This window comes from Gorilla gorilla, chromosome 1, assembly GCF_029281585.2.
Source record: "Gorilla gorilla gorilla isolate KB3781 chromosome 1, NHGRI_mGorGor1-v2.1_pri, whole genome shotgun sequence".
Taxonomy (NCBI): domain Eukaryota; kingdom Metazoa; phylum Chordata; class Mammalia; order Primates; family Hominidae; genus Gorilla; species Gorilla gorilla.
In genome coordinates, this window is record NC_073224.2 from 123,284,566 (window position 1) to 123,295,000 (window position 10,435).

A 10,435-nucleotide genomic window follows, 5' to 3' on the forward strand; every position below is an offset into this window, starting at 1 on the left:
GATAAAGAAAGGGCTTGGTCTCAAAAATTATGGCTCAGGCAAAAAGACTAATACATTTCTCCAAATATTCATCTGCATTTCAGTAACCTAATAATCAGTCTGGTCTTTGGCCATCACAAACTGTCAGAGTTCAGGAAGTATCCAACATTTTATGAGTACATTCCTTTAAGGCTCCTGGTTCATTTGTATTGGAAATTCCATAAATTGGACTGTGTGCATACTGTCTTTTTACCCTTCAATTAACTATGTCTCTAACACATATGCAAGTGCTGATATACATCATTTTCACATGATTATTGAGGTTATCTCAGACATATTCTTGATGATATCCATACCCTCAAAACAAAATATCAACTGGGGCTTTGTTTGAAGCTTTGAACACAGCTTCTAATTATTGATCTTTCTTTAAAAAAAAAACTGCTTCACTTAACTAAACAGAGAGAGGAGAAGTGTGGGACCTGTGAGAAAGGTGGGAGGAGAATAGAAAAGAGCAGATGGCATAAATCTTTTCATTGCAAGGTCACTGGAAGGTGGGTGGTATGGCATCCCTTCCTGAAATGGATTAGCTTCCCCTTTTGAGATGAAACTTCTGCTGCCTGTGTTTCTTTCTTGGTAATGTATTTCCAGAGTTCTCTTCAGCCTTACACAACAAGAATAAAGAAATTTTATTTTAGGTGAGAACAAATATCCTTTACTTATCAACAACTATAGGATACCCTGAGGTTCTTCTCAGATGAGCTGCTGATACGCTGATTGACTCTTTGTGTTGGAAAATTTCCTCTCTGAACAGGCCTCACTTGCACAGTTAACTTTCTAAAGTCTTCCCTGGAATCTTGGAGGCTTTAAATACACCAATGTTGGCAAACCAAACTCTGTATTTTAAGAAGAGGTTCAGAGAAGAGAGTGTTACATGGTGTTTATTAGCTGTTAATCTGTTAGAAGTAGGAATAGGAGACATCTCCACATAGTCACTCTACATTAATGTTGAATACAGTACATGAAACTATTTGTGGAGAGAAAGAGCCCAGGCAATTAGGGAGTTCAGAATAATAAGGGGATAGGCAGATAAAGCCACACTGAGCCTGGACGGATAGAAGAAATAGATAGGCCAGGCTTAGGTCTTACTGCTTTGTTTTGGAATGTTGGCCACCCACCAGAATATCTTAGGATTCCCTTTAATGGCACAGGAGGCTCACTGAAAATGGCAGAGTCTTTATTGTTCCACCTCCTAGTTCATTCTTCCCAGGAACATGTACTGATGGTGAGGACAAAATATTAGCTCAAGGACAAAGAACAGTCCCTTCTCAGTTCATAATGAAGTGCTGGAAGACTATGAAATTGCAATAATATACTGATACACTGCCAATATTTTATTTGTTGAATAAATAGAAAATGAACTTCATTTTCTATCCTAGTTCATTTTGTGCTGCTATAACCTACCATATGCTAGGTAATTTATAAGCAATAAAGTTTATTTGGCTCACAGTTCTGGAGGCTGAGAAGTCCAAGAGCAAGGTGCTGGCACTTGGTAGGGGCCTTTGTGCTGAGTCATACATGGTGAAAGATGGAAGGTCAAGAGAGGGCAAGAGCAAGAGAGAAAGACACCAAACTTATTCTTTCATCAGGAACACACTCCTGTGTTAATTAGCCATTCATGGGGCACAGCTCTCAGAGCCTAATCACCTCTTAAATGTGCCAGCTCTTAACACTGTTGTATTGCAGATTAAGTTTGGAACACATAAACTTTGGGGGACGTATTCAAACCATAGCAATTTCATTTTCATAATAGGCAAGAAGACTGTGACAAAAGTGTTAATAGTTTTATTTTATTTAAGCAGTTAACTCTATATAGAATAGTGACGATTTACTCATGAATTCAAATCTAAAATCCAACTAAAAGAACTGAGTTGTAAAATCACAGATTTTAAATCTAGGAAGAATCTTGGATGTCATCTACTATAACTCTTATGATACCATCTTAAATGGTTATCCACCTCTGTTGGTATATATATATCCCCAGGAAAATTTTCAGTTTTTTGATTGATCTGATATAACTTTCACCCTCTGGTTCCATTACCAATAAGTAAATAGTGAGAGTGACAGGCATTTCCCACAAGGAGTCCACCTGCCACGTCCTCAGCAGGGAGACCTTCCTTAGCTAACGAACATAAAGTACAACATGCCACCTATGGACACATATGTAATCCATCCAGGGGTCTGTCACAGCAAGGATCAGTTTGGTAGTGGAATTGTGTGGGGAGGGTTATGGCTCCCAAAAAAATAATGGCTAAGACCATACATGCCTAACCATGTCTTATTAATCCACAGTGGATCTGTGTCTTGTAAATATATCCTACATAGCATATATATAAATTATTCTATAATAGAAATGATCCTATAATGTATATTATCCTACAGAGAATAATATTGGTCTCATAGATTTATATTATTGATTTTATTTATGTATTCAGTGTGTATTGTTTTTTAGAAAAATTAATCCTATTTATTTACCATATTCTACCTGTTTTATTTGTCCTCAACCCTATTATGCTTCATTGGATAGATCTACTTATTAGAAGGTACTAGTTCTATATATCAATATTTGGTGTAGTGCCACGGCAAGATTAAACAATTCACCTCTCTCCACCACTAGTATGTTCGCATCTCAAGGGCTTAGGTCCCATGTTCTTCTACGCCCAGTTTTCTAGCACAGTGCTGGTTACAGGATAAGATCTCAAATGATATGCATTGAATTAATAAGTAGAAGAATGAATGCTTTATTGCTGAGTCATTCGTACACTTTAACCAGCATTCATTTTTCTAAGCCTAAAACTTAGGAACACAACTTGGTGTAAAATAAAGTATCTGAAGACAGAAGAGATCCTCCAGTATTAGAGATTTGGGAATTGTTTCTATAGCTGATTGCGATTGTGCCTTTATTAACTTCAGGCTCAGAGAGGTTTGCATTTTCCTTGTCTTTTTCCATTCCAGCCATAGAACTTCTGAGCTTCAGCAGAGTCTGAGTTCCCTTGCAGGGGTGAGTCATTTCACCTCCAATCTCTTCTTTTGAGAGTTCTTGCCAACCACCTATTAACATCTTCAGCCAGTTGGATGTCTAGTCAAAATTTACCCTGTGCTACACATTGTTTACTCATTTGTCATCATTTTACCCTAGTTTTGTAAAATTTTATCTCCAAGTTTTTAAAAGTGAATTCATTGTCTAACGGGTGAAAAAAGCAGTCTTAGGTAATGGTATGCCATTAACGTGTTCCACATGGTGAGCCTCTCAGGTCTGCTGAACACCAGAGACCTGATGTCATCTCTGAGATTTCCAATCAGAGACGGTCAAATTGGCAAGTGTCCCCCTCTTGCTCATTTTTTCCCTGTTAGCTCCATTGACAACATAGGCCGTATCCAAACCACCTTTGTTCAGTGCTTTGGCTGTAATCACCTCTCTGGTTTCCAGGCGTCTTCTCTTTAGGTTTTTCAGGCTGCTCACTAGCCAAACCAACAGAATGTGCTGAAGAGAAGGAGAAAGAGGAAGAAGAGAAAGCAAGCCAAGGACCTCTTTTGCAAATTGATGATGCTTTGAAATCAATTTATTTGGAAAAATAGTCAGACTACAGAAAAAAACCTCCTTGCAACATTTTCAATCCAAAAAAGATGGCAGTATCACTCCTTCAAAGTTCAGCAAATATTTGATAAGTACAACAATAATTACAATAAATTTCATGACCCTATTTGGTAGCCCTCCAATGCATATTTCTGCTTTTCTTTTGTCTTGAGATAGGGAGTTGCTTTTTAATGTTTCCTTTCTTTATTTTCTCTTTAGTTCTGACTTCCTTAATTTTTACTCTTCCCCATACTATTTGCTGGTGACACCGGTAACAAAGGCAACGTATGCTATAGGTTGATAAGGCTATTGGTCTTCTCAGTAGAAGATGGAAAAGGACTAAGGGAAGCCTACTGAGACAGAGGTCTTGAAGTAATAAGAGAATTATCCAACCAGAAAAAAATACTTACAATACTAAGTTCAGGAAATATAAAGACAGAAAAGACACAGGGTCTCTACCCTTTATGACTGTCTTGTTTTTTAAAAAAGGAACAAGATATAAATGACTAGTTTCTGAACTATGCAGTAAATGTTACACTGAAGACATGTATGCCAAGATGCCATGGAATATTGGGCAAGAATCACTTAATATACCTGAAAAAAGTCAAGGAAGATTCCACAAAAGGCCAGTTATTTAAGCTTACTATTAAGGAGTAATCAGCAGTTTTCCATCCAGAAAAGAGTCAGTAAAAGTTTTTCTAGTAGACTTAACAGTATGTGCAAAGACTCGGAGGTATGCCAGAGAAGGCATGTTTTGGGGACATAGTTCAGGGTGACTGGAGCCTAGGGTACAGAATGGGAGAAGGGCTGTAGACACCATGAGCATTTATTCCATGATAGGTGCTTAGATTTTATCCCATGGGTGGTGCTATGCCTCTGATCCCCTTTCTTTTCCCTTCTAGTATTTGAAAGGACATATAACTAGAATATACTGTTCCTGCAGATATAATTATCACATCTCAACATTCATAGATTTTCTTGCTTGGTTTAGATAAGGCCAAACCTTCCATACTTCTTTCTCCTTCACTAGATCTGAAATAGAATTACTCAGATCAAAATATCCAGATTACTCAGGAATGTTATTATCCAGGGATATTCTAAAAGACCTCCCAGCAGAGGTGTGCAAAGTGACTAAAAACCTAACCATCATTCAAAACTTGGTGTTAAATAGTACCATAAGTATATCTCCATGATGAAGTAGCTGTCATTAATGTGCCTTGCAATGGTTTGGGAGAACAAGTGTCCAATGGACAGATGCCTGGAGTTGAGTTAAAATTGTTCCTTACCAAGTGATTCCCAACTTGAGAACCCTGTCCTCCCTTGGAGTATGAATCAACAGTAATGGCAGTCCATAAAGAGTTTTCATTGACTAAATAAGTGTAGTAATAACCCATGATCATACAAAGTTGGCTAACTAGAATATTAAGTTTCTTTGCATTTGACTGAAATTGTCTAACTTTAATTCAGTAATGCTAAAATCACATGAGGGACAAAATAGCATAATGGTTAAGAGCACAGGCTCTGGGGCTAGATTACCTGGCTTCAAACTGCTACCCTGCTGACTATTAGTGCAACCTTTGCCAAGTTATATAACCTCTTCATTTCTAAGTCTGCCTATCTGTAAAATGGAGATAATCATAATACTTCCTCCTAACTGTGATTTAATAAATGCAGACTGATTAAAGACAAAATGTATCAAAAAAGAGAGAAAACGTAATGAAAGTTTGAGGACCATTGGTCTAACTCAAGCAAAAGAATTACAATCATTCTCCTCAGACTGTAACCTATAATAGAAGAATATACTCTTACTTCACTGAAATCCAAAGTTCTGTCAGTCCTCTGGCTCTGGATTAAATGTGGAGGGAGCTGTATGGTACCTAATTCCATTTTTCGTTGTCTTCTCAAAGACACAAAAACGTGTCCCTCAAGTCCCTGTAGGCCTCATTATCTTGCAGATACTTCAGACTCCAATATGTTAGCCATTAAAAAGACGCCTCTCTGTTCGATGACACCATCCCTGGGCAAAAGCCACAGATAACAAAATGATCGCCAATTTTCTCTGGCAAGGCCACACAGCCAAGAGGACAATGGTGGAAAAGGCTCATGACAAGGGAGGGCGAAAAAATAAGGCAGAAAAAATGTTAAGTACTGGCTAAAAGACTACAAGCCAAAGAATATGATAAACAGCTATGGCCTGCATGAAAAGCAGGAGTCCAGCTGGATCATCTGCCAGAATCCAGCACAGGGCCAGCTACCTTGAATTGTAGATGCAGTAGTGCCTGCTGGAGTGTCCAGCACTGATTACTTGCATAGATCTGCTAAATGGCATAAGCCACCCATGCCAGGGATAACAAAAGTGTTTGCAAAATTTGTGGGGGCTGGTAAGAGTGCCAGGAAAGAGTAGAAAGAGATTGGCTGGACAAATATACCCAATGGCTTTAGGGAAACCAAATGAAAATATAGAAATTGAAAGTGAGGTAGACACTTGAGATGTCATGCTGGTTGAATTAAAGACAAGTGGTCAGTTCACTGGCTCTAAGCTCACTACATGAGTCTTCAGGAGTGACAGGGAGCCAGAGGTGGACAAAGATACAATTTCTGTTAACTAGCAAGCTATGCCTAGCAGAAGAGAGTGAAATCATTCTCTGTACCCTGTCATTAGCTGGATTTACAAATTCTGGAAGCTAATACCTCATAGTGTTCAGTCTTACCATCAGTAAAATGGGAAATAGTGCATTGACGTCATCAACTTGGAGATAAAAATGGACAACTTGGACCACAGATACTCCGTGAAATAATTGTTACTATTGCTTGTATACTTATGATTTGAATGGCTAAAAATAAATATATGAGGTTAAACTGTATGAAATTGCTAGCATTTTGCCATTTTTGACCTATAAATACAGTAATTTTCTATGTTTAACTTAATAGATAAAGGTATAGATAAGACTTGAGTTACTTGGTTATAAATACAGAGGTCTATTAGCAAATTTTAACTGAGATCCTCTGTATGCCCTTTCTCCTCCCACCCCCAATGACAAGTTGTTTCAGATTTCAGCAAAAACAAACTGGCCCTGGGATTAATTTCTAGCCTACTTTTCCGCGTCCCTTCTTTTCCTTCTGCTAATACTAGGCACTTTGATTCCTCATCTTACATTCCACCTACCATTGGGTGTTGTTTGAATGGGCTGGCCCTCCAATAGGGGACACCTATTTGTGCCCAAGAGAGATGGTTCTTTATAAACATGGCCATGGGACAGCAGCTGCTGAAGAGGGGGTCATGGGAAAATTCTTTACTCCCAGATATTTTCTCCACCTCCACTAGACAGAAATTATTTCTCTCAGGTTAAGTATCAACCTCATTAAACATTCTCTTTCGGTGAGCAAATATATCCATTCCCGTAATGCAGTGAGTGGCACCAGTTTTAGATCAGCATCCTCTGACACGTTATGTAAAAGGACACTAGGCACCAAGAAGGACTGCCACCAGCCACATTCCCAGCAAACAGCACTGCTGGCTGCAAACACTCCAAGAATGAACTCAGACTCAGATTTCTTCTTGCACCTCATCCTGCAAGCCCTATTGTTTCTTCAGTGAGGGGCAATTCATTAAAACTACTTACCCATATAAAACAACTTCCTTGTGATACAGAGCCTGCCACTGGCTCCTTTCTGACAGTTTCTAAGTTATAGAATTTGAGTTTCTGGCTCAGGCTTCCAATGGTGGATTTCAAAGAGAAAAACATACCCTCCTAAAAAGTTGTACCAATTCCCTGGGCTACAGAAGGGCCATTCCACTTGGGCCCTATCGTGGGACCAACAGCAGTGGCTTTGGGGTGTCATACCAGCTGGAAATATCTGGAGGAAACTGTGTCAGATGGGACAGTCCCGCCTGCAGCTGTACTAGATGCAATGGAGGCTAGGAGTAAGGGTAAAAGGTCACAGACAGGATGAAGTTTCCATCAGAGGAAATCCCAGAGTCTTTCACTCCATAGCACTTTTAAGACAAGTTCATAGAACCCTTCACTACCCAGACAGACCACAACCTTAATAATCTCATTTTTATGTATGTGTTTGCTTTGGAGGAAGTCCATGAGAATTATTATATAAAATTTCCCAAGCTGACTTGTGCTTTCTGTAAAATCTTGGCAGCCACCCTATCAAGGATGGCTTGATAGGAAGAAGTTTTCACATCAGATGTGGGATGAAAGATGCAGTCTCTTTCTTTCCACTTCTTTGGTTATCTCTTTCATGTGCAGGGTCTTGGCAGTTGTCATGCTCCCTCTAGCTGAGCACAGTGGACTCTCCAGGTATGTGTGCACATGCACCTCCCCATAGGTGCTTCTCAACAATTAGACCCAGTGCAAAGACTCCTGCTCCTCTTTAGCTTCAGGATCTTTGTCTTCTCCTTGGTGCAGGTTCCCCATTGGGGTGGCCATCCTCAAAGACATAATTTTACCTCTTGGTTCGCTACTGGGTGTCCTTTCTCAACCAAACCTCATTCTGCTTTAGCTCAGTCTCTGGGAACCACTTCTTTCCTGAAGCTCGCAGGCACTGAAAATTGCTAGGTATATTTCTCCAGGGAGCCAGAACACACAGACATGCCCTAACTGCCCAGAGCCAGATCAGAGGGCCTCAAGGGTGTGTGTGTCTAATCTACAGTTAGGCTAGACCAATGTCTTACAGCAGTGATCAGTCTCCGACTTTAATCACAATTGCCATTAATCTTTAAACTAAGCCTATTTAGAGATTTGCTCCTTCTTCCCTCCTTATGTGGTGTTCAAAACTAGCTTCTCACTGCTGACCTACCTGATTTCCCCCTGGCTGGGATAGGGCTTTCTTTCTCTAGAGCTCCTGATTTTTAATTTCTGTGCCATTCATCAACACCTTTTACTGTTTTGTAGCTAAATGAAAAATTATTGTTTTATTCTGTATTCCTGGCACCATGGGAAAAAAAATACAAGAACAGAAACCTGCAATAGGTACAGTCCCAGTCTTCCAGGAGCTTATATTCTAGTAGGGGGCAGAGCCCAGGAACACAGAGCACAAGACCAAAAAAAAAAAAAAAATCTCAAGCTGAGAAAAGCTATTTCTCCCTGAAAACAGGCAAGTGTTACTCTCTCCCCCAGTAAGAGAAATCTCCCAGAGGCAACCCTGGATATTGTGCCTGACAGCTATAGGCCTGATAATAGGTGAACACTGCCCCCATCCCACACACACACCCAAAACCAGATTTGGGCCACACAATTTCTAAGAAATCTAGAAGTAGAAACAACTTAGAAAAAAGAAAATAAAACAATTTCCCTCCCATTGCAGAGACAATGCCTGGAAGCAAAATCTCCTGGAGTGATTTCACTCCAGGAGAAATGGCCATCTGCTATTCTTCCCCACAACGTGAACACACACATACACCTACTCCTGTCTCTGTCTCTCACACACACACACACCTACTCCTGTCTCTCTCTCTCTCACACACACACACTCACACATATACAGGTATACTTATACTTGCACACACACACACATTCACACGTATATGAATACTTACAATATTTATACATACACACATAGACACACACTCACACATATACAGGTTTACTTACACATACGCACACTCAACATTCACACACACACACACACACACACACATGCATGCATGCTCCCAGTGAAGACTTCTCATCAGGGGCTTAATTACTTGGTAATGGAAAGTAGCAGTTCTATAAGTCAAGTCTGAAGGGTGGAGACCTTCCTATGCTTCTCACCTGACACTTCCTAAAGAAGCAGGGAGAACTACAGTAGGCTCTAATGATGGTGGCACCACAGGACTGAAATGTGGACTCACTGTGGCTCCCCTTGGGGTCTTACACAGTCCAATGAATATCACCTCTTGTTTCACCCAAGCTCAGAATCTATTCTGTGGAAGGCACAGGAGCCTAATGCCATGGAGACCAGAATACCATTTTTACTATAGATAAAGGTGTTTGGGGGTTGTGGCATAAGCGAGAAGGCTGAATGAGCTGGCTTGAACTCCCCTGAAATAAGCTGATGCCCCAGAAATGTAGGCCTCCTCTGCTAGACTTTCCACATAATGAAAAGACAGCTGGGAATGTATGTTCTGCAGGCAAGCAGGCAAGAATCTGGGGGGTTCCTTCCTCCAGACTCACGAATCAGATCAGTCATTCTGGTTCCCATTGAGAGGAATGAGAAAGGGATGGGGCTAGAAGCCAGGAGGACTTCTCCATGGATATCCCTGTTTTGTTGTTGTTGTTTGATTGTTTGTTTGTTTGTTTTCTTTTTCTTCTTTGAGACGGAGTCTCGCTCTGTTGCCCAGGCTGAAGTGCAGTGGCATGATTTCGGCTTACTGCAACCCCCACCTCCCAGATTCAAGCGATCCTCCTGCCTCAGCGCCCCCAGTAGCTGGGATTACAGGCACGTGCCACCATGCCCGGCTAATTTTTGTATTTTTACTTGAGACAGGGTTTCACCACGTTGGCCAGGCTGGTCTGAAACTCCTGACCTCGTGATCCACCCACCTCGGCCTCCCAAAGTGCTGGGATTACAGGCATGAGCCACCGCACCCGGCCAGATATCTCTTTACATCAACACATGAAAAGTGGGAAGCTAGTATGCTCAGCCACAGGTCCCTCAAGCACTCTTTTCTATGCTTCAGAGGACATAGCTGTCAGCCAGGGGGCCACACTCGGATGGTTCTGAGCGTGAGAGGCTTATGGGCTGAGAGAGACTCTCATAGGCATTTGAGGAGAGTGTCGTGGGTGGCTGTGTCCTCCCCATCTTTCCTCTCATTCCCCTCTTCTTGAGCCT

General features: G+C 40.8%; 1 protein-coding gene across 3 annotated transcripts in view; it reads right to left on the reverse strand.

The window, feature by feature from the left end:
- TBX15 (T-box transcription factor 15) overlaps nt 1–10,435 on the reverse strand; it is a 106,815-nt gene that overhangs the window by 16,401 nt on the left and 79,979 nt on the right. The window lies entirely within an intron of this gene.